This window comes from Mus musculus, chromosome 9 (genome assembly GCF_000001635.26).
Source record: "Mus musculus strain C57BL/6J chromosome 9, GRCm38.p6 C57BL/6J".
Classification (NCBI taxonomy): Eukaryota; Metazoa; Chordata; class Mammalia; order Rodentia; family Muridae; genus Mus; species Mus musculus.
In genome coordinates, this window is record NC_000075.6 from 70,894,238 (window position 1) to 70,919,678 (window position 25,441).

Consider the following 25,441-nt stretch of genomic DNA (forward strand, 5'->3'; position numbering starts at 1 on the left):
CAAGTCTAACAAGTTCCAGGTGTTGCTGCTGACCATGTTGGGGCCACACTTTGAAAGTCTCTATGGTGGAGAACACAGGCCTGATGCTGAGAAGAGAGGTGAGAGTGTAGGAGGTGACAAGGAACCTGGGTTCCGCTCTAGGCTCTGTTGTAGCTACTCATGCATGGGCAATGCAGAAAGCAGGAAGCTGGTGGCTTCCTCTATATCAGGGTGATGTTGACTGTGTCACCTTTCCCTCAGGACTGAGTGGGACAATCACTGATGTCTGCACTGGTCTCTCAGCACAGATGTTACATCTCACACATGTTATTACAGCTGATCTGTTCAGCTGATCTGTTCAACACTCCAAGGAAGTGGATCTTACTGGTTTTGTTTCATATTCTTAGAAACCAGAGGTCAGGGGCCCATGAGATGGTTTAGCAGGTAAAGGTGCTTGTGGTTAAGCCTGATAACCTGTATCCAAGCCCTGGAACCCATGTGGTGGAAGGAGAGAATTGACTCCTAAAAGACCCTGACTACATGTACACTGTAGCATGACGGACACACACACACACAGACACACACACACACACACACACACACACACACACATGCATCCACACGAGTACACACATACATGCCACAAGTAATAAATAAAATGCAATAAAAGAAAAAGAAAATGAAGAAAGGAAAAGGAAGGAAAGAAACCTGAGCTCAGAAACGTATGATTTCATTAAAGGAAATTCCTGTGTCCAAGGCTGCTATCCAAGGCACACAAGCCATAATGAGAAAAATGGTATGCAGTCTAGCAGAGCTCAGGGGATTGGCTGCTGTTCCTGTAGGTCTGAAGTTGTCAGTCTGGGCTGCTTTTAGGTCCAGATATTGATTGGTGTGCATAATCACCCAGGCAAGCACCCCATATACTTGTACAGCTCTGAGTCTCATTGGGAAAACCTGTGAACACTGAGACTGGCCAGACATGGGTGGTATTCAACATAAAGGCATGCTTGGGGAACAAAATCCCTGTGCTGCGGGGAACAAAATCCCTGTGCTACGGGGAGCTAACCCCAATTATTCAGGTCTGGGCAGAATGGTAGGTTTCAGAAGAAAACACAACACACCGATGACTCAGTTGCTCTGTCTGAGAATGGGCCACTCTGATACAATGTGGGCGTTAATTAGGAGGAGAAAGGAGCAAACAACCCCTAGGCAGACCAAGGGGCCCTGTACCAGCCTGCCTAGAGCCCAGGGATGCTGCCTCTCTGAGAGCCGGGCACCAGATCACAAGCTCGGCAGCTGACTCACTAGCTTTGAAGCAACAAGGCCCATGCGAGGGGCGGAGGGGAGGCCTCTGTATCAGTTACATTACTTCTTGTTGTGACAGAATACTTGAGAAAAACAACCTCAAGAAGAAAGGGTTAACTCTGATTCATCATTCGAGGGTACTGGATATCATTGTGGGGACGTCACAGTGGCAGAAACTTGAAGCAGCAGCTTACACTGTACACGTCACCAGGAATCAGAGAATGAAGAATGGTGGCACCCAGCTCACCTTTCCCTTTTTATTCAGTCAAGGATTCTAGCCCAGGGAAACAATCTCCCTTGCAGTCATGCCAGAAGATGTACTTCCATTATAGGTCTAAATCAGGCCAAGTTGACAAGATTAACCATCACATTACCATTTGGGAGCCAATATGGTCAAACCAGACATTGTGAATTCAAGAGCAACTCAGGTGGGCTTGCAAACCCATGAGGCCTATGAACAACAGCTTTGCCCCTCAAGCCAGGAAGCTCCTGAGAAACATGTCCCTTTTGGTTCTCTGTAACTGTTTGGTCTGGGGTCAGTGGAACTGTTAGCCATGGAAGTCTACTTTAGCTCTTAGTTCTGATCTCCTCTGTAGGCCATGCTTTTTTTAGATACCTGATTCCCCCCTCCCCCAGGGTAAGTGGATATTTGAATAAGAACACAACAGATGAAAAATATTTGAAAGAATTTGATGAAATGTCATGTCAAAGTTTATTGGGAAGGGATGACGATTGTCACCGCTGTTATATACAGGTAGGAATGCTGGAGAACAAATTGCATTCTAGAAGCTGAAGTTGTGAAGGGCAGACAAGACAATGAACCTTTGAAAAGTGCTTTATAATCTGGAATTGTTCTTAGGATAAGTATGCACACAACAATTGGAATAATTGTCTAGATGAAAGTATAGAAAAATTGCCTAGTAGCTATAGTAATCAGCGTGGTTGAGTTTTGTATAATAGAAGAGAAGAAAGAAGTCATATGCATTTCAGAAATTACAGTGAGGGCTGAAGAAAGGGCCCAGCAGTTAAGGGTGCTTATTGCTCTTCCAGAAGATTGGAGCTTGGCTTTAAGAACCCATATCGGGGCAGCCCACAGCCATCTGTAATTATAGTTCCAGGTGATCTGACTCCCTCTTCTGGCCTTGTTGGTTACCTGCACTTATGTGTGCATATACACAGACATCAACACACACACACACACACACAAAACCATGAATCTACAGAAGGAGGAGGAGGAAGAAGAGGAAAAGGAGGAGAAAGAAGGGGAAGGGAGAAAGAAAGAAAACACAATATTTAGGGGAAGGCAATGATGGAATTTTACAGAGCCTTTGGAATAGACAGAAAAATAGAAAACGAACTTCAAGATTGTAGGAGCCAGAGGGGTTAAGAACACCACAACAAAATAGCCCACAGAAGCAACTAACCAGGATTCACAGGTGCTCACAGAAACTTAACTGACAACCCGGGAGCCTACCTGGATCCGATCTCAGCTCTGCGTTTATGCTATGGTTATGTAGCTTGGTGTTCTTGTGGGATTTCTAACAGTGTGATCAGAGACTGTCTGACTTTTTTTTTTTGCCTGTTTTGGGAGCCCCTTTTTTCGTACTGAATTCTGTCATCCAGCCTTAATATGAAGGGATGTGCCTAGACTTACTGCAACTAGATATGCTGTATTAGTTGATGTCCCTGGGATGCCTGCCCCAAAGGAGGAGGAGTAGATCTGGGGGAAAAGGGGAGGTGGTGGGGAGAAACTGGGAGGAGATAAAAGAGGGGAAACTGTGGTCGGGATGTACTATATGAGAAAAGAATAAATATAGAAGAAAAAGAAAATGACCTTCAAGACAAAGTCATGATATGGTGGGACAAAGGAGCCCAGACAACAGATCACACGGTTAGCTCTGACCTAATGAGTATGAACCAAAAGAGAATGTTGGCCTTCATTTCCTACCTATGATGCTAGTTTAGTCCAGAGAGCTAATCAAACACTTGATAACTCTAGAGCTGTCCAGCACAGTGAGCCATGGAGGTCCCTGAGCCTGCTGATCACTGGTTTTATAGACGAGAAAATGGAAGCTCAGAGAGCCATCTGTTCTTGGAGACTGTATTGTACACAGATGAAGTGTGTTATCCTGCTGCTATGACAGTGTGTACCACTGTGATCTTCGATGCTGGAGGCTTCATGAGTGCTAGGCACAACTCTCCAACCAAGCTACACTCCAGTTGCCTCCTCCCAGCTAACTTCCTTGGCCCTTGCTCATGGGTCACCCACTCCCTCCAACACCACGTTTCTGCTGTAAAGGGAATATTTGCTCTTTGTCTCCTGCCCAGATGGGGTCTGTGTGTCAGTAACTGTCTATAACCATTGTCTAATTGATGGATTTAGTTTACTCTTTATATCCTTTCCCCCTCTTCATATGGAGTTTCCTTGTGTTCTCCATAGGTGTGATTTAAAAAAAAAATCTTCAATTTTCATGGTGTCTCAGAAAGCAAGAAGGTATTAAAAAAAAAATCAAAAACAAAAAACCCTGGGCTGGAGAGATGGCTCAGTGGTTAAGAGCACTGACTACTCTTCCAGAGGACCTGAGTTCAATTCCCCAGCAACCTCATGGTGGCTCACAACCATCTGTAATGGGATCCAGTAACCTCTTCTGGTGTGTCTGAAGAGAGCGATAGTGTACTCACATACATGAAATAAATAAATAAATAAATCTTTAAAAAAAAAAAGAAAGAAAAGAAAAAAACCCACTGGCCTTCATAAAAGATATCAAGCGGTGTAAATATCCATCAATCAATAGACACATCTGGTTCCAAAGGTCAGATAGCTAGGGTCAGAGAGGCAGCAGACAGGGAAGAGGACCAAGAGAGCAAGAATGATGTGAGAGCATGGGAGTGCGTGCCACTGCGCCCTTTTCTTTCTCTGGTCCCTAGCAGGATGAACTATGGAATCCCAAGCTTCCGGAGGGGTGTCTGACTGGGCTACAGCAATGGCTTTCCCTCATCCCAGCGCTAACCAGTCACAGCAGCAGGTGGACTCGAACGGTGAAGTACGTGTCTTGATAAATGGTGAAGTCATGGAAATTTCTAGCAAAGGAAGAAGGCAAGGAAGTGCTGAGCTCAGAAGGTGAAAGGTGAGTTAGAACTGTATTCTACTCAAGTTCCGGAGCCCTATCCCCCACCCCCAAGTGGATTAACCTGTGATAAAGAGCAACTGAAAAGCTCCCGTGGTCCTGACCCTTACCTAGGTACCTAGGTCCTTAAGTCTTGCTCTGAATAAAACACTCTATTTGTATTGGTGAAGCACTCTTTGTGACTCGTCCTTTTAATACAAAGACCTGCCAGGATTTGTGTGAGAAGCTGCTGCCCGACTGTATTAACCACAGGGACAAGGCCTGAGGCTTTTAGGAGCTTGGTGCAGTCACCTCACCTGGCCACAGGTGTCTGCAGCTTGTCTTTGTTATACAGGTAAAGCTGGAAAGATGCAGGCAGGGGGAACTAGTACCAACACAGTCACAACAAAGGCTGTGGAACTTAAGGACAGGGAGGGAGAGGTAGGTGGAGGTGGCAAGTGCCTGTTCCTTTCCTCATGATCTTCTTAACAAAGGATAGAGCTTTGGGCTTTTTTTTTTTTTTTAAATGAAAGCGTTGGATTTTTTCAAACAGGGTTATTTGCCTTTCATCTCTGTTTTCTCAACGCTCCTATTTTCTGATTCGTGACTTTCATCTTTGGAACCCGTCATTGTGACTCTCATATCAATGTACCAGGCACTTAAAAGGCCTTTTGCTTTTTTTGGGTTAGAACTGTTTGATATTGGCAATTTAGATGATTTTATTTGTATTGACCTCATATCTGAGAGCCACATGAGAAGTTCTGTGAAAATCAAATGTTCTAAGATAATGAGTAATTTTGATTCTTTTTTTTCCCTTTCTCTTCAGAGAAGCACAGCGGTTGAGGCATCCCAAGGGGGTGGGAAACACTGGGAAGCTGGTTGGTACTCAGTGCTTGGCTCCCTGAGGGAGAAGGCAGGGCGGGGGGTGAGGGTGGGGGACCTGAGAACGACCTCTCACTGTTTCTGGTGGTGGGTACAGCTGAGCTAGGCTCTGTGTAGGAGCTTAGATGGAACGGATGGTCGATCAGCCTGGCACTGCAGCATAGATTTCTTTCACCCTTGTGAAAGTGAGGGGAAGCTGTGAAGGGACAGTAGGGAGGATGCAGCAGCCCCCAAAGGCTTGGTTTAAGGTACAGACTCCTATAGCAGCAAACACGTTTTAGGGAGCCTAGTGTACAGGACTTCAGCTGCCGGTTACCCCGTCTATGGTTGCTGTTGGAGTAATCACCTAGGCTGTAGGACCCAGCAGGTCATGGACTCATCAGGGTGCTCCTAGTTGGCTTAGAGAATTGCTTGTGCAGAGAGGAGAGGACAAGGCATTAGGGTGAGTGTTAAGGCCACATGGATAGACAGTGACACATGCTTTACTGGGACATCCCTTGAACCCCAGTCACAAGCTGGTGCAGTCAGGTCTCCAGTCTGAAGTGCTCAGTATCAGGGTCTTCCCAGACTTTGCAAAGGAGACTGGATTCAAACTCAAGAGCTGAGGCTCAAAGGCCATGGCCTTATGTCTCATGGTCCTGGCCCTTGAGTCAGAAATCCTGAGTTTAAATCCTGCTCGTCCGTCACTAGCTATGTAGCTCTGGGTCATTATGTAACTTCTTTGGAAAAATTATTTTTAATTATGTGTGTGCCTGTAAGTGTATGCATGTAAGGGCATGTTAGTGCCTGTGGAGGCCAGGGCCTCTCGACTCCTGGAGCTGGAGTTACAGATGACTGTGAACTGCCAGACACAGGGTCAGGGACCAAACTTGGGTCCTCTGCAAGGGCAGTGTGTGATCTTAGGTGCTGAGCAGTCTCTCCAGCTCAGTTAGGAAACTTCTTTACTCTTAGCTTCCCTATGTGATGAAAAGGAGTCATGGGGTTGTTGGAAAAATGGAGGAAGATGGCTCATGTATGGAGTTTGGCATAATGCCTACCACTGCCATCGCCCAGTGCAAGTTGGCTGTCAGTGGTATATTGTTCAGAGTAGGTGGCAGGGGTGGGGTGGGGTGGGGTGGGGGAGACAGTCACAAGCCTCCATGTGAGGGTCTGGCACCTGATCTCAATAAGTGGAGAAGGTCAACTGAAAGAAGCTGAGAGTCAGCTGTTTGGAGCAAGTGTGTCAGGAGGAGTCAGGTAGGAAGGCAGGGATGGGCAAAAGAAAGGCTTGGTTGTGTTTGCTTAAACTCATCCTCAGTCACAAGGGCATTTGCAGAAACCTTGAACTACACCCTTGGAAAGATCACAATGGGTCACTATGGGTACTTAGTTCATATGGCCTCTGAGAATCTTAGGAGAACAGACAAAGGACTAGAGAACCGAGATCAGGGCCTGGTGTGTGTGTGTGTGTGTGTGTCCCTGTGCATGTATGTACATATGTCTCTGTGTGTGTGCATGCATGTGTGTATGTGTGTGTAATTGTAATAATCAAAGAAGAAAAGATCTGTGTTTGCCTGTAGGATCATATTTCTGGCTGGTTTCTAACCTGCTCCCATTATGTTAGAAATTTAATAACTGGCTTTCCTGACTTGTGTTCACTCTTGCTCACACATAGAACACGTTGGCAGAGGTCTGGGCAGATATATGAAAAACAAACCAGTAGCCTTGTGTGGTTTCTATGGCCTGGCTTACGGGTTTGGTTTGGCTATGAGGAGGTGTTAATGATCCCAAGACATGTGACCCTTTCTTTTCTTCTTCCCTCGAGTCCCTCCACCCACACGTGTGAGATTGCCCAACTAAGGATGCCTGCTTAGGGCCACCAGGGACCCACATCAGAAGCCTGCCTTTCAATATCTGTCTTCTATGGCTAAAGCATCCAGGAGGTATCAGGAAGCCAGCTCTTGAGAGTTACCTAAAAAAACAAAAAAAAAAACCAAAAACAACAACAAAAAAACAGTAATGGGGGAGAGAGAGAGAGAGAGAGAGAGAGAGAGAGAGAGAGAGTGAGAGAGAGAGAGAGTGTGTTTAGGGTCTGATTTCAGTTCTTCTATTCGGAGCTCTGCTAAACTATGGTGACAGTTCAGAGGGTTTCCTATGACATCCCTCATCCCATGTTACATGGATGTTTGTTTTCATACTTTAGCTTCCGTTCACATGGGTGGCCATAGGTCTGCCTACTATGGAGTCCTGACAGTGTTCCAAGAGTCTAGGTCTCTTTCCTGAGGCCACAGAGCTTATTGAAACTGGAACCTGGAAGACCCTGCTTGCCTTCTATGTACCTGGCAAACAGCCATCAGGACCCTGGGATAAAGTAATATGTAATTCCTTCTCCACCTTGGTGACCATAGTGGACAAAAGCCAAACTGCCAAGCTTCTCACACTGATGTGCACAGCCCCGTCCATCTTCAATGTGCTGACCTTGGCTGTCATTCTCTCTAACCCCAGTTACTGGAGTAGGACTGGAGGTCTCTAATGTAGAGAAGGGATTGACATCAACTACTCGGCTTCTCTACAATTTCAAAAGCCGGTAGAATGTTCACCCTTCTGGGGCTCCTTAGCAATGCAGCAGTTTTCAGCAGCTCATGCAGGCACTAACAAGTATCAAGAATAACTGACCTGTGTCAGCAAGCAGGGCCCATCTGGCTTGGGCAGGACTTCCTTGGGCCTTCAGAGGCCAGAGCTCAGCCCCTTTAGAATTCCTTGGAGAAGCATATGACCTGGGACTGCCTCTGAGCCATGGCTGACCTTTCACATTGGAGAGGGTTGTGGTGAACTGCCTTGCAGGTGGGCAAACTACTTTAACAATTTTTCTGTTTCTGGGAACCTTGCATTCAAGGTTTGGCTTGGGCACAGCACAGCGTGTCCTGCCAGGCTTCAGTCAAATGAATGAAAATTAAAATAAACTTCTCTAAAGGAATAACCAGAGTAGGAGAAATGATGTTTATTTATGTGGCTTTGGTCTGAGGTTCCCTGAGAGAAGTGTGTGTGTGTGTGTGTGTGTGTGTGTGTGTGTATGTGTGTGTGTGTGTGTGTAATAGACACAGCAGGAAGCGGACTGTTGGTACCAGCCCTTCAAGAGGTACCAAAAGCCTTCATGATAAGCATCAAGATGACGATGCTCCTGAACCCAAATGTTCATCTACTCACTCCAAGCAATGCTTTTCTAATTAACTCACTGACATTGTTGTAGCGTCCTCCCTAGGCCACACACTCTACATAGACCTGTCTAGGTTCTTTCTGACTGAACACTTCATAGTGTTCACAGTCCCATTGGGGAGGTGGAAGTACAAACAATATAAACAAAGCCTACAAAAATATTTAACAAATACAGTGTGACACGTAAGCAGCAGGAAAAGAGAGAGTGAAGAGATAGGTACGCCCAACGCGGGAAGGGGGGCGGTGCAGACATTTGGAGGGAGCATTGACTGCCAGATGGGCAGGAAAAGGATGGAGTTAGCCAAGCATATTCAGGATTTCTACAAGGCTCTGCCTAGTGGGAAACAGCAGGAGCAGGTGAGGATGGGGGGCCGATGCAGAGAGGGGGTGGGAGCTTTCCTGGGGAGCTGGTGTTTGGAGGGATCTAGAACAGGGTGTGTAGGGAAAGAGGCCCAGGACACATGGTGGCAAAGTGAGAACTGGATTGGCTTAAACTGGGAAGTCTTTATGAGCTTCAGCCCAGCCCTGTCTTTGCTAGCTGGGTGTCCTTGAACAAACCCATTCCAGCAGGGATTGCTCAGCCCTTGGGAGAGAAGTAGAAGAAAGAACTCTTGCTGAGTAGGAGAGCAGGTGGGAGAAGTGATTCTCTTGGCAGAAGGTGAGGCCCACAGCACAGAGGGTCTGGAAAGAGAAGCCTCTTGCTTCCTGGACAGGAGGGTGTGCCTGTCACACAGGGCAGCCATGATTGTTTGCCCAACCTGACTCTGAGTCAGGCACTTCTGATTCTGATTCCCACACACACACTCCAAAGGACTTCAGCTAGCTTCCTTCCCCAGCCCCTCCCCCACTGTTTCTGGACGGCTCATCACCAAGTCTGGACACTTTCCTTACAGAGTCAGAATTCTAAGAAAAGCCAAAACTTTATTTCAGAACCGCCATTTGACGGTCCATTAGGACAAGAGGCAGGCCCTGCGGGCAGAGGCCGGCACAACTGTGAGGTTGTGGGCCCTTAGAAGCTGAGGTTCGAATGCGGTCGCCATCTTGGTCCGAGACCCGCCGAACTTAGGAAATTAGTCTGAACAGGTGAGAGGGTGCGCCAGAGAACCTGACAGCCTCTGGAACAGGCAGAAGCACAGAGGCGCTGAGGCAGCACCCTGTGTGGGCCGGGGACAGCCGGCCACCTTCCGGACCGGAGGACAGGTGCCCGCCCGGCTGGGGAGGCGGCCTAAGCCACAGCAGCAGCGGTCGCCATCTTGGTCCGGGACCCGCCGAACCTAGGAAATTAGTCTGAACAGGTGAGAGGGTGCGCCAGAGAACCTGACAGCTTCTGGAACAGGCGGAAGCACAGAGGCGCTGAGGCAGCACCCTTTGTGGGCCGGGGACAGCCAGCCACCGTCCGGACCGGAGGACAGGTGCCCGCCCGGCTGGGGAGGTGGCCTAAGCCACAGCAGCAGCGGTCGCCATCTTGGTCCCGGGACTCCAAGGAACTTAGGAATTTAGTCTGCTTAGGTGAGAGTCTGTACCACCTGGGAACTGCCAAAGCAACACAGTGTCTGAGAAAGGTCCTGTTTTGGGCCTTCTTCTTCGGCCAGGAGGAGGTCCAAATACAAGATATCTGCGCACCTTCCCTGTAAGAGAGCTTGCCAGCAGAGAGTGCTCTGAGCACTGAAACTCAGAGGAGAGAATCTGTCTCCCAGGTCTGCTGATAGACGGTAACAGAATCACCAGAAGAACAATCTCTAAACAGAGTCAACTATAACTACTAACTCCAGAGATTACCAGATGGCGAAAGGTAAACGGAGGAATCTTACTAACAGGAACCAAGACCACTCACCATCACCAGAACCCAGCACACCCACTTCGCCCAGTCCAGGGAACCCCAACACACCTGAGAACCTAGACCTAGATTTAAAAGCATATCTCATGATGATGGTAGAGGACATCAAGAAGGACTTTAATAAATCACTTAAAGAAATACAGGAGAACACTGCTAAAGAGTTACAAGTCCTTAAAGAAAAACAGGAAAACACAATCAAACAGGTAGAAGTCCTTACAGAAAAAGAGGAAAAAACATACAAACAGGTGATGGAAATGAACAAAACCATACTAGACCTAAAAAGGGAAGTAGACACAATAAAGAAAACTCAAAGTGAGGCAACACTAGAGATAGAAACCCTAGGAAAGAAATCTGGAACCATAGATTTGAGCATTAGCAACAGAATACAAGAGATGGAAGAGAGAATCTCAGGTGCAGAAGATTCCATAGAGAACATCGGCACAACAATCAAAGAAAATGGAAAATGCAAAAAGATCCTAACTCAAAATATCCAGGAAATCCAGGACACAATAAGAAGACCAAACGTACGGATAATAGGAGTGGATGAGAATGAAGATTTTCAACTCAAAGGTCCAGCAAACATCTTCAACAAAATTATTGAAGAAAACTTCCCAAATCTAAAGAATGAGATGCATATGAACATACAAGAAGCCTACAGAACTCCAAATAGACTGGACCAGAAAAGAAATTCCTCCCGACACATAATAATCAGAACATCAAATGCACTAAATAAAGATAGAATACTAAAAGCAGTAAGGGAAAAAGGTCAAGTAACATATAAAGGCAAGCCTATCAGAATTACACCAGATTTTTCACCAGAGACTATGAAAGCCAGAAGAGCCTGGACAGATGTTATACAGACACTAAGAGAACACAAACTGCAGCCCAGGCTACTATACCCAGCCAAACTCTCAATTATCATAGAGGGAGAAACCAAAGTATTCCACGACAAAACCAAATTCACGCATTATCTCTCCACGAATCCAGCCCTTCAAAGGATAATAACAGAAAAAAACCAATACAAGAACGGGAACAACGCCCTAGAAAAAACAAGAAGGTAATCCCTCAACAAACCTAAAAGAAGACAGCCACAAGAACAGAATGCCACCTTTAACAACTAAAATAACAGGAAGCAACAATTACTTTTCCTTAATATCTCTTAACATCAATGGTCTCAACTCGCCAATAAAAAGACATAGACTAACAAACTGGCTACACAAACAAGACCCAACATTTTGCTGCTTACAGGAAACTCATCTCAGAGAAAAAGATAGACACTACCTCAGAATGAAAGGCTGGAAAACAATTTTCCAAGCAAATGGTATGAAGAAACAAGCAGGAGTAGCCATCCTAATATCTGATAAGATTGACTTCCAACCCAAAGTCATCAAAAAAGACAAGGAGGGACACTTCATTCTCATCAAAGGTAAAATCCTCCAAGAGGAACTCTCAATTCTGAATATCTATGCTCCAAATACAAGAGCAGCCACATTCACTAAAGAAACTTTAGTAAAGCTCAAAGCACACATTGCGCCTCACACAATAATAGTGGGAGACTTCAACACACCACTTTCACCAATGGACAGATCATGGAAACAGAAACTAAACAGGGACACACTGAAACTAACAGAAGTGATGAAACAAATGGATCTGACAGATATCTACAGAACATTTTATCCTAAAACAAAAGGATATACCTTCTTCTCAGCACCTCATGGTACCTTCTCCAAAATTGACCACATAATAGGTCACAAATCAGGCCTCAACAGATTCAAAAATATTGAAATTGTCCCATGTATCCTATCAGATCACCATGCACTAAGGCTGATCTTCAATAACAAAATAAATAACAGAAAGCCAACATTCACATGGAAACTGAACAACACTCTTCTCAATGATACCTTGGTCAAGGAAGGAATAAAGAAAGAAATTAAAGACTTTTTAGAGTTTAATGAAAATGAAGCCACAACGTACCCAAACCTTTGGGACACAATGAAAGCATTTCTAAGAGGGAAACTCATAGCTATGAGTGCCTTCAAGAAAAAACGGGAGAGAGCACATACTAGCAGCTTGACAACACATCTAAAAGCTCTAGAAAAAAAGGAAGCAAATTCACCCAAGAGGAGTAGACGGCAGGAAATAATCAAACTCAGGGGTGAAATCAACCAAGTGGAAACAAGAAGAACTATTCAAAGAATTAACCAAACGAGGAGTTGGTTCTTTGAGAAAATCAACAAGATAGATAAATCCTTAGCTAGACTCACTAAAGGGCACAGGGACAAAATCCTAATTAACAGGATCAGAACTGAAAAGGGAGACATAACAACAGATCCTGAAGAAATCCAAAACACCATCAGATCCTTCTACAAAAGGCTATACTCAACAAAGCTGGAAAACCTGGACGGAATGGACAAATTTCTGGACAGATACCAGGTACCAAAGTTGAATCAGGATCAAGTTGACCTTCTAAACAGTCCCATATCCCCTAAAGAAATAGAAGCAGTTATTAATAGTCTCCCAGCCAAAAAAAGCCCAGGACCAGACGGGTTTAGTGCAGAGTTCTATCAGACCTTCAAAGAAGATCTAACTCCAGTTCTGCACAAACTTTTTCACAAGATAGAAGTAGAAGGTATTCTACCCAACTCATTTTATGAAGCCACTATTACTCTGATACCTAAACCACAGAAAGATCCAACAAAGATAGAGAACTTCAGACCAATTTCTCTTATGAACATCGATGCAAAAATTCTTAATAAAATTCTCGCTAACCGAATCCAAGAACACATTAAAGCAATCATCCATCCTGACCAAGTAGGTTTTATTCCAGGGATGCAGGGATGGTTTAATATACGAAAATCCATCAATGTAATCCATTATATAAACAAACTCAAAGACAAAAACCACATGATCATCTCGTTAGATGCAGAAAAAGCATTTGACAAGATTCAACACCCATTCATGATAAAAGTTCTGGAAAGATCAGGAATTCAAGGCCAATACCTAAACATGATAAAAGCAATCTACAGCAAACCAGTAGCCAACATCAAAGTAAATGGAGAGAAGCTGGAAGCAATCCCACTAAAATCAGGGACTAGACAAGGCTGCCCACTTTCTCCCTACCTTTTCAACATAGTACTTGAAGTATTAGCCAGAGCAATTCGACAACAAAAGGAGATCAAGGGGATACAAATTGGAAAAGAGGAAGTCAAAATATCACTTTTTGCAGATGATATGATAGTATATATAAGTGACCCTAAAAATTCCAACAGAGAACTCCTAAACCTGATAAACAGCTTCGGTGAAGTAGCTGGATATAAAATTAACTCAAACAAGTCAATGGCCTTTCTCTACACAAAGAATAAACAGGCTGAGAAAGAAATTAGGGAAACAACACCCTTCTCAATAGCCACAAATAATATAAAATATCTCGGCGTGACTCTAACGAAGGAAGTGAAAGATCTGTATGATAAAAACTTCAAGTCCCTGAAGAAAGAAATTAAAGAAGATCTCAGAAGATGGAAAGATCTCCCATGCTCATGGATTGGCAGGACCAACATTGTAAAAATGGCTATCTTGCCAAAAGCAATCTACAGATTCAATGCAATCCCCATTAAAATTCCAACTCAATTCTTCAACGAATTAGAAGGAGCAATTTGCAAATTCATCTGGAATAACAAAAAACCGAGGATAGCAAAAACTCTTCTCAAGGATAAAAGAACCTCTGGTGGAATCACCATGCCTGACCTAAAGCTTTACTACAGAGCAATTGTGATAAAAACTGCATGGTACTGGTATAGAGACAGACAAGTGGACCAATGGAATAGAATTGAAGACCCAGAAATGAACCCACACACCTATGGTCACTTGATCTTCGACAAGGGAGCCAAAACCATCCAGTGGAAGAAAGACAGCATTTTCAACAATTGGTGCTGGCACAACTGGTTGTTATCATGTAGAAGAATGCGAATCGATCCATACTTATCTCCTTGTACTAAGGTCAAATCTAAGTGGATCAAGGAACTTCACATAAAACCAGAGACACTGAAACTTATAGAGGAGAAAGTGGGGAAAAGCCTTGAAGATATGGGCACAGGGGAAAAATTCCTGAACAGAACAGCAATGGCTTGTGCTGTAAGATCGAGAATTGACAAATGGGACCTAATGAAACTCCAAAGTTTCTGCAAGGCAAAAGACACTGTCTATAAGACAAAAAGACCACCAACAGACTGGGAAAGGATCTTTACCTATCCTAAATCAGATAGGGGACTAATATCCAACATATATAAAGAACTCAAGAAGGTGGACCTCAGAAAATCAAATAACCCCCTTAAAAAATGGGGCTCAGAACTGAACAAAGAATTCTCACCTGAGGAATACCGAATGGCAGAGAAGCACCTGAAAAAATGTTCAACATCCTTAATCATCAGGGAAATGCAAATCAAAACAACCCTGAGATTCCACCTCACACCAGTGAGAATGGCTAAGATCAAAAATTCAGGTGACAGCAGATGCTGGCGAGGATGTGGAGAAAGAGGAACACTCCTCCATTGTTGGTGGGATTGCAGGCTTGTACAACCACTCTGGAAATCAGTCTGGCGGTTCCTCAGAAAATTGGACATAGTACTACCGGAGGATCCAGCAATACCTCTCCTGGGCATATATCCAGAAGAAGCCCCAACTGGTAAGAAGGACACATGCTCCACTATGTTCATAGCAGCCTTATTTATAATAGCCAGAAACTGGAAAGAACCCAGATGCCCCTCAACAGAGGAATGGATACAGAAAATGTGGTACATCTACACAATGGAGTACTACTCAGCTATTAAAAAGAATGAATTTATGAAATTCCTAGCCAAATGGATGGACCTGGAGAGCATCATCCTGAGTGAGGTAACACAATCACAAAGGAACTCACACAATATGTACTCACTGATAAGTGGATACTAGCCCAAAACCTAGGATACCCACGATATAAGATACAATTTCCTAAACACATGAAACTCAAGAAAAATGAAGACTGAAGTGTGGACACTATGCCCCTCCTTAGAAGTGGGAACAAAACACCCATGGAAGGAGTTATAGAAACAAAGTATGGAGCTGAGATGAAAGGATGGACCATGTAGAGACTGCCATATCCAGGGATCCACCCCATAATCAGCTTCCAAATGCTGACACCATTGCATACACTAGCAAGATTTTACTGAAAGGACCCAGATGTAGCTGTCTCTTGTGAGACTATGCCGGGGCCTAGCAAACACAGAAGTGGATGCTCACAGTCAGCTAATGGATAGATCACAGGGCTCCCAATGGAGGAGCTAGAGAAAGTACCCAAGGAGCTAAAGGGATCTTCAACCCTATAGGTGGAACAACATTATGAACTAACCAGTACCCCTGAGCTCTTGACTCTAGCTGCATATGTATCAAAAGATGGCCTAGTCGGCCATCACTGGAAAGAGAGGCCCATTGGACACGCAGACTTTGTGTGCCCCGGTACAGGGGAAAGCCAGGGCCAAAGGGGGGGAGTGGGTGGGTAGGGGAGTGGGGGTGGGTGGGTAAGGGGGACTTTTGGTATAGCATTGGAAATGTAAATGAGCTAAATACCTAATAAAAAATGGAAAAAAAAAAAAAAAAAAGCTCTTAATGCTCTTCTAGAGGACCCAGGTTTGGTTCCTGGCACCTAAAAAAAAAAAAAAAAAAGAAGCTGAGGTTCATCAGGAGGAGCCTGTTCTGTTGTAAGTCCAGGCTAATGGGACTCATACAGCCTTGCCTGAGAGCTTCCAGGGTGAACTAGGAATTGTTCTTCCTTCTTAGAGACTGGGATTGACTGGCTGTCCCTCTGACCTTTGGGAAACCCAGTGGCCTAACCCAAGGTCTCTGGGGTGCTCTTTGCCAAAAGGCAGCCACCTGCTTTTGAGGACTGACCCTGACCGTATGGCACTGAGTGGCCCGATCCACCTCACAAGACAAAGGAGCCTGAATCTATTCCAGTCCCCACATCCTTGGGGAATACTGGGATCCTTTTCGGCCACAGAAGAGGAAGCAGCCAGAACATGTGCCAATTTGGGGGGACGCTTGTTTGCTTTGGATACATGCAAAAATCTATGCATGCAACTAACAAAACACGAAACCATGAGACACCTGCTCCTAGTGGACTTTTGTCTCGTTTACTTGACCTGGTTCTAGGAGTGGGAGGAACTTCCTCCAGAAATCACCAGCTTCCTGAAACCTGGAGCGAGCCCCGGCTTTTGATGTATTTTTAGCTTTAAATTAGATTTATGTAGCTATGGTTAACTCTCTAAAAGAGACCCTCAGATCGGGCGTGGTAGGGGGTGGTGGGAGGGAAAGAAGTCATTTTTTTTCCTGAAGGCAAGGCAAAGATTGTGTCATCTGAAGTTAGCAAAAGACTAAAATGTAATGTCCTTGATGTCACTCCTGCCTCAATGAACAGTATCCATGCAGTCTTTTTGAGGACACATGTATTGCACATGCACATATGTGCATGAATACATGCACACACACACACACACACACACACACACACATGAGAGGAAGAGAGAGAGGGAGAGGGGAGGAGGAGGGGGAAGGGAGAGGGGAGAGGGAGAGGCTGAGCCCCTTTCTGCCCTCTGGGAAAGGTGAATGGTTAGGAGTAAGGAGCAGGGACAGCATTACTCAGGGACCAAGGCAGGTGGCACTGAGTATGTAAACCCCTCGGCAAAGGCTCACTGAGTCTGCTGGGAGCAAGAAGGATTCAGCCTCTAATCTTTCTTGCCTGGAAAGGGGCTGTAGGCTGTTGCTTATAGCTGGTGGGAAGCTGGCCTAAAGCCAAATGCAGCCAAGGTGGGTCACCGGACAGGTTTGGAGGCAGGAAACCATGTAGGAGACAGCCTTTGGATAGTGTTGTCCTGGATGTTTTGACTTGTGGGAAAGAGCCAGGGATGAAGACAACCTCTCTGCTGTGGATTGCAGCGTGAGTGGTGCACACACATGACAACCTGCCTGGCTTTTCCTTTCACTGCGGGAGGTAGGAGGCACGGCGGGGATGCTCCGCTGGTGCTTTAACTGTAGCCCACGATGACCTTGCTCAGGCTGCTCCCAAACCTCGGTCATTTTTCGAACTTCACATTGGGAGAATACTTTCCAGAAGGTTCCATGAGTCTGTAGTAGTTAAGAGAGAGAGCCCCAGCAGAAAAAAAGTGCTCATTTATTCTGTTTGTAAAGCTCTCGTGTTACTGGGGACAATGAAGATGGTCAACCTTTAATTTGTTGTTGTTATTCAGGTCAGGAAAGTATATTAATTAAATCTCTTGCTTTCTGTGTCCCTGACCAGAGAAAGCATAAGCCAGCCTATCCTTGATACTCCAGGGGGCATATAATTTAAGACTGGCAATGTGGCCTTTCCACAGAAGGAGGTATAGAAAATGCTAGAATAACTAGCTAGTGTTGGTGGCACGATGGCCCCTCGGGCCCAGGACACAGAGGAAAAGTGATGATGTGAATCACAAGCAGAGAGGTGCTTACTGCAAGATGCGAGGGCTCACCTTCCAGAGAGTTTACTCAAGGGTCTGTGGAGGAAATGACTAAGACCCTGCTTCTTAAATCCTTTGGTTACCAGACAGGATCAGCTGTCTGGTTTGGGGGAAGAGAAGATAGAACAATGAAGGTGTCTGGTGTTGAGTGATATGGTCTCAGTCCGCCAAGAATCTGTGCAGAAGTCAGCATTTGAAGGTCTTCACCTGCTAATAGTTAGGAAGTCGACACGGAGAAAAATAAGTCCCACCCTGGAGACAGCACAGGGCATATCGCAGCCTAGTTGTCTTGTAGGCGTTAGTGCTTTCCAGGGGTGGATCTGAGGAAGAATTAGAGTCAATTGGTTCTCTGTGCAGCCTGCTACACTCTCTGAATGCTGGGGAAAGAGGGGCCAGTTCAGGGTGTCCTCTCTGTTGGGACGAGTTTTTACTCAGGTCTGCATCCTTGGGCATCTCTCTCGAAGTCATTTGTTTTCATTTTCTTATTTGTAAAATCAGTAAATTGGAAAAGACATTCACTAGCTCCATTGTAATGTTCCAGTTCTTTGCACAGCACTTGGTATTAGACCCTCCTCCAAAACCCAAACCAACCAACCAAACCAATACCAACCCAAGCAAAAGAGCCAATCAATCAATCAATCAAACACTATGCCTCTCCAGTTGGTAAACAGTGATATAAAGTCACAGCCACAGCCACAGCCACAGCCAGTCACAGCCACAGCCACAGCCACAGCCAGTCACAGCCACAGCCACAGCCACAGCCAGTCACAGCCACAGCCACAGCCACAGCCACAGCCACAGCCACAGCCAGTCACAGCCAGTCACAGTCACAGCCACAGCCACAGCCACAGCCACAGCCACAGCCACAGCCACAGCCACAGCCACAGCCACAGCCACAGCCACAGCCACAGCCACAGCCACAGCCACAGCCACAGCCACAGCCACAGTGCCTCTTGCTTTTCCTGATTTACGCTGCCTATGTGAATGTATAAGGGGCACTTTTACACACTAGTATTAGGGGAGAGGAGAGAAGGAACCTACTGAGTTACTGGGTAGGAGGCAGATAAGGGGCCATGAGCAGTGCTACCCCCTGTGCGTCTGTAGTCCTTTGAAGAGAATGTGGTGTCCCTTGTCACCCCTTCACCTACCCCCAGTACCTCCCTCCAGGAACCTCTGGGCTGCATCTGCCCAGATGTGCCTGCCACTGGCTTTGATTTCACTCAGGTTTGGCTCAGTGCTCAGTACCCTCCATATTAGAAATGCCTTTTTGTGATTATCGAATTAATGCACAGCACTTAGGAATGTACAGACATGCATCAAGAAGCACGAAAACAGCCTCAGGTATAGTTCTATTCCCCAGAGCAATTGACAGTTAAGCACATTTTCTCTTAGACTATTTCAACTGTTTCCTCTTAATGTGAATGTACATTTTGTAACTTGTTTGTTTGGATTTTTTTTTGGGGGGGGGTCAACTTGATAGCATGGCCCCCTGACATTCACCATATTAGCTTTTACTTTATCCCTCCCTGCCTCCCTGTGCTAGCCTTCTTCTCTTGGGACCTCTAATCATGTCTTCAAATTCTAACCTACACTCGCTTGCCTAAAGTGCATCAGACCCTTCATTTGTTACTGTGAATAAAGTTTTATTAGAACATAGTAACACCCCCTTGTTTATTTATCTATTGCCCAAAGCTGGCTGTGTGTTACAATGGTAGAGCCTCGGGACCTACAAAAGCATTTACTCTGGGACTCTCATGACCCTTGTTCTAATAGTCAACCAACAGTGAATGAAGCATAGATCTGTGGCATTTCCGTTTCCATGGAACAGATGCCACTGTTGTCCTGGGTGCAGGGGTACATGCACATAGTCTCAGTGCTGGGAGATGCCAAGGAAGAACTGAAGTTCACAACCAGTTTGGGAAACAGCGAAACCTCTCAGAAACCAAACAGGAACAGGAACCAAAATCCCACCACTTTCTACTGCTTTTAAATGAACCAAGTAGGGCTGGGTGTGGGTGGGCACATGCCTTTAATTCCCACACCCAGGAGGCAGAGACAGGCAGATCAAGGCAAGCCTGGTCTACAAAGTGAGTCCAGAACAGCCACAGCTCTATTACACAGAGAAACACTGTTTCAAAAAACAAAACAAAGCAACAAACAAACAAAAGTAACCATGTAATGTTATCAGACACAGTAGCTTTTATTTTGGAGGACAGAGGCTTACTATGTAACCTAGCCTGGCTGTGAACTTTCAGTCTTTCTGCCTTCAGCTTCTCCAAGTGCTGGGATCACAAGTGTGAGCCACCACACCTGGCTTGAGAAGAGATGGCCTTCAGCAACACTGGAACGGAATGTTTCTACTCTACACCATGATCAACAAGGATCGAGGTGAGAGCAAAATACAATGCAGTGATAGGAACCAGGCGTTTGGGGTACTCATTGCTGCTGCTTCTAACATAACTTAGTTCATTTTAAGCTTTACAACTTGCTGTGTTTAAGTCAGTCCATGATGCTCTTGTAATTTTAGCACCTGGCTGGGTGGAGGAAGGAGGCTTTGCGTATAGATAGAGAAAGGAAGCTACAACTCTAGCCCAAGGTCCTGGTCTAGCTGGCTGCAGTCCTGGGGAAGCTCTGATCACGAGCAGGACAGGAGCCCTATAGTCTTAGGCTGGAAGTGGACGGCTCTGAGCACCAGGGGCCCTGTTCCCCAGGAAAGAGCTGGAGAACCACACTCTGCAGAGAAAGATAACTGTGGCCCTCCACCCACTACACATGGAACGGAGTCATTCTCGAGGAGCCACCAGAGGCACAGATGGAGCCCTGACCTCTGATGACCTGGGTGGGGTATACCATGGAGTGGGAGTATGACAAGATCTGGCCGGCCAGCTGTTCACCTGCTGGCCTTTCTGCTCTGGAAGTGCCGATGTACAGTCCCACGACTCTCTCTGGAATGGGCCTGGCCAGCTGAGGCCACCTAGGGGCCATCTGACTTTGACCCTGGGAAGGCAGTGGTCAGGGCCCATAGGGTGTCTCTGAAGAGGATTGATTTGAATCAGGTGGCATTTTCACTGAGGGAATCCTAGCTGCTCAGTGGACTTGAAAACAGGCTTTGCTGCGGCTGGTGGCTAGAGACTCATCCCCAGCTGGGAGACAAATGTGGCTGAGGCATCTGCCTCCAGCAGTAGGGAGAAGGCAGCTGCTCAGGCCCATGGGGCGGGGTTCCCATCCCGATGTTACTTGTGGTCTATGTGACTTGTGCCTTGGCTTTACCCTCTCAGTCTGCCTCCTCATATGTTGTCTCAGGATCATCCTGAGGGTGGTGGGACCGTGACAACATGTTACAGATACTAAGTGTGAGCATGTGAGCATGTGAGCATGTCCCAGTGGTGTAATTGGTTAGCATACAGTACTTCTACAGATGCCAAGTGTGAGAAGGCAGGCAGCAGGTTGCACCATGGCCTCTGTTGAAAACACCAAGTGTTAACAAATGCATGCTCTCTGCAAAGAGCTGCCAGCAATTACAGCCAGATCCTTCTGACTCCAGGCCTCCTAAAGAAGCAGGCCTTGTTAGTGTCAACACCTTGTCCGGTGGAGATTGGAGAAGAGGGAGTAGGAATCACTAGGGTAACAATTTCCATCTCTCTTTCCTGTAGTAACTTTGCTCTTGAGGTCAAGCTCAGGGAGCTAGCAGGGTGGGTTTCCTGGAGGAGGCAGAGAGTGGCCAATGGCCCTAAGCTGGATGTTTACTGAGGGGTCTAACCTTTCCTAGAATATCTTGATTATGTGTATGAGTGTGTATCTCTCTGTGGGTCTATACATGTGGGTGCAGGTGCCTGTGGAAGACAGAGGTGCTCTAACCCCTGGATCTGGAGTTACAGATTCTTTGTCATGGACTGCATCCCTTCTTAAAGAGAGAGACAGAGCAAACCCTCTTTTAAGTTGCTTCTTGCAAGGTTTTGGGAAACAGGAGAAAGTCAGGTGGTGTGGAAGAATCTCTACACACTGTCACCCTGGCCACCCTGGCCTGAGGAGGGTCTGGCTTCTCCTCCATTGTTCCAGAGCCTTAGAGAACACGGGAATGTCTGAGCGAGAGGGACAGCAGGCTGGGGCTCCTATCACCAGCAAAAGCAGAAAGAAAGAATCAAAACATCTCCAGAGAAGGAACGTTAAGACTCCCCACCCCCACCCCCACCCCCACCCCCATCCCCACCCCAGCAACCCTCCTCAGAGATTAGAAAGCCGCATTTATCTTTCAAAGTAAATAGCGGATCAGTCCCAAGGAACAAGGGGGACTTTCAAATAATGGCTAGCATGTGTTGATATTGACAATGGCCCATAAATCTCAATTTCTCTCGAAGAGAACGTTGGGTGGCATTTTAATTCCAAGCCATGGAATGAGGAAGGAGAGATATTTACCTCTGCTGTGGGTCTTAGTGGAGCATGCTTAGAAACACAGCCCGATGAGCATGGAGCTAGGCACTAATTGATGGTCTCCAACATGCTTCATAACACCCCATTATCTAGACGAGGAGCACGACAGCAGAAACAGCTGAGCCTGGTGCGCTCAAAGATGGGCTTCTGAGCAGCCATCTAGGAAAGACCAGGGCCCTGGGGAGCCTCCCCAGCACGGCTGATTGTCCCTGTTCCCCTGGTCCCCAGCCCTGGCTGACAAACCCACTGCCCTTCCGTGTGCTCACTGAATGCTTTCAAGCAGCCTTGCTCCCTGGGGAGACCTCTGCTTCTCCCCTCTGCAGTTCTCCAGGGTGGACAAGAAGCCTCTTCACTTAATAGTTTATGATTGCGCTGCAGATAACTGACTCTTTCCCTGGTCTGCCACTGGGAATGGACTTTTAGTTTCTACTTATTTACTGGCGCCAGACATCCCGTGGAACGTCTTTGTGTATATCATCTCATTAACCCCAATTTACTGTGCAACTTTGGACTGCTTGTCCTCCTTCAGCCTGACTCTCTCCTCTCTGTATTCTGGAGCGAAGGACCTGAGGTCCAGGCTAGGTCTCCTCCCCAGGGGCTGATGGGTTTTATTTATCTTACTTCCCAATACTCAGTACAGGGTCTAGTTCAAAGTCTACTCAATCAATGTGTAGGTAGTTAGGAAGGAAAGAGAGAAGTCCGGAGAGTGAGCCCCAGATACTTGGTCTGGACTAAAAAAAAGGGGGGGGGCAGAAGTTCTGAGAGTGTATATGCATGAGGGTGTTTTGTCTGTGTATAATAGTGTTTATGTATATAAATGTGTGTGTGTGTGTGTGTGTGTGTGTGTGTGTGTGTGTGTGTGTGTGTGTGTGTGTGTGAAATGAATGCTCTTTGGATGGCTCAGTGGAAGCTGGAAGAGGGCTTTGGGGATTTTGTGTCAGAGAAGAAAGCTGTGAGGAGTCCCTGGCTCTCTAAAACGAGTCTCTCAGGGTCTTATGGTCTTCTGGTGACAAGCTTTGGGCCATAGCTCATAGCTGAAACTGACAGTGGTAGTGTCTTACAGTGCATTGAGAAATTGTTAAAATGGCGTGGGTCTGATGGGGTAAAAATAATCACTGGGCACTGCAACAGGCCCCAGGGAAAGCAGCCCCAAGCAACTGTCTAGGCCCTACCTCCCCCCTGGTGGGTTCCAGAGCCTCTGCTTGCTTGCAGCCCCACTCTAGCCCCAGCCCCTGCTGGATAGGTTTCAAAGGCTGGCCTGGCCAACTCCCTCCTGGTTTTCCTCAGTGTCCTGGAGAACTTGGTAAGACGCATAAGAAGTGTGGGGAAGAGTATAGACCTTGGAGCCAGGTAGACCTCAAGTCAGACTTTTACTGTGATATTTCATCAGTGATGCCTCGTAATTAGGCTGTGTCAGCTCTAGTTTCCTCATAGTTAAAAGGAGAATAAAAAAAATCCTTTGGAGAGGACATGAAGTGGGAAGGGGAAGGCTTGGAGGTATCCGAGAACAACAGGAGGGACGCATTGGAGTGGATATGATTACGATACAATGTCCACAGGTATTAAATTGTCAAAGAATAAATAAAAGGCATTTAAAATTATCCTTTTACAATTGCTGGGGTTTGCCAGTGGCTTGGCCTAGTTCTAGATTCAGTGTGAGACCATGTCTCAAGGGAGTAAGTCAGGGATAGGACATCTGATATCCTCCTCTGGACTCCAAACATTTCATAGGCCACATACCTGAGCACCCACATGTATGTACGGTGTATGCACGCGCGCACACACACACACACACACACACACACACACACACACACTTCTGCCCACTACACATACACAAATCTTTTATAGACTCTAGGTTGTTAGAAGAATGAAGCTCATGTAGGTGCCAGCACAGCCATATTAAAGTCTTTGCAGGTGGCTTTGAATTAGGGGGTTGAGTTTTATTTATCTCTGTATTTCTTCCTTTTCCCTGGCTCCTCCTATGCTTCCGTGCTACCTGGTGTCTACTAGTGGGCCTGATCACTAAGTCACAATGGAAGCCAGTTAACTGTCCCTTTGCTATTGAACTTGAGGTTAAACTCTGTACCAAATGCAGCCATCACCTTTGAGAAATCAATTAAAACAGGCAAATTAATAGAAAAACAAAACAAAACAGAAAAAGGAAATCTGTTCAGTGTGGACACATTGGGAAGAGGAACAAAGAGATCCAGTGGCCCCATTCCAAGTCCGTATATGAGGTCCTATAGTGAGATTAATGTTTAATAGCCAGCCAAGGATATACACATTTAGCAGTCCTGATAAAGGTGTGGCCCACCCATCCTTGACCCAGCATTGTCTGGGCTTCAGTCTTATCCTTTAAGACAGTCTGACAATAAATCTCTGTCTTCACCCTTCTATCTGGTGCCTTTTCCTTCTAACGTGACATTTCTGGGGCAGGAGTGTTGCTATTTCTAGGGGTCCATTGTTTCGATAGTCTGGTAGATGGAGAGACACAAATGTGTCTTTAGAATATCTTCATTTCTGCCAGGCTAATTACACCTTGGAATGTTGTATTTCAAACTGTCATTTGGGAACCCACAACATTAGCATCGCTCAGATGCTTGTCAGATGTGCAGGCTCTTGGAGCCCATTTAACATCTGATGGGAAAGCTCACTGGCTGCACCAAGCTCCCTAGGCGATTCACATGCATGATAGTGTTTGAGAAGTGCTGCTTTGAGTGCAACATCGGAAGCTGGGGGAAGCTTCAGACTCCCATTAAGGTAGTGAGCATTGTGGCAATGAACAGGCAGACAAACACCACCCACCAGGAGAACATCCTTCTTTCTGCTCTTGCTCATCCGGAAGTGATTTCCTGGCTCTGCAGAAACCCAAAGGACTTAGAATCATCTCTGTAAGAACCACAACAGTAACAAAGCCAGATGCTCACATTCTCCTTGTGTGCGTGTTTACAAAGGCCTGTGACCTGGATAGATCCCTCCCTTTCAGTTCCTGGCCCTAGCTCAGGTGTAAGGTCCAGACTGAAATAGGAGTCCAGGTAACTTGAGAGGACTCCATTCTATGTGGGAAAGCTAGACCAGACCTATGTTGGGTCTTCTGTGCCTCTTGGGTGTTTCCGTTTCCATGGTTTCCAGCATGGGGCTTACCAATGAAATAACATGAAGCTCACTGACAGAAT

General features: G+C 46.1%; 1 protein-coding gene and 1 long non-coding RNA gene across 14 annotated transcripts in view; one reads left to right on the top strand and one right to left on the bottom strand.

Moving 5' to 3' along the window:
• Nucleotides 1-25,441, bottom strand: part of Lipc (lipase, hepatic) — a 154,094-nt gene that overhangs the window by 96,110 nt on the left and 32,543 nt on the right. The gene's annotated exons all lie outside the window — the stretch shown is intronic.
• The window catches only part of Gm32017, a 43,848-nt gene continuing 38,315 nt past the window's right edge, over nt 19,909-25,441 (top strand). For 6 of the 7 annotated variants that reach the window (XR_001779219.2, XR_001779222.2, XR_003948348.1 and 3 more), the window contains exon 1: nt 19,964-20,219. This is a non-coding gene — a long non-coding RNA (predicted gene, 32017). Of the gene's footprint in view, nt 19,919-19,963; nt 20,220-25,441 lie in introns of those variants that run through there. The other variant, XR_003948349.1, reaches the window with a different exon arrangement.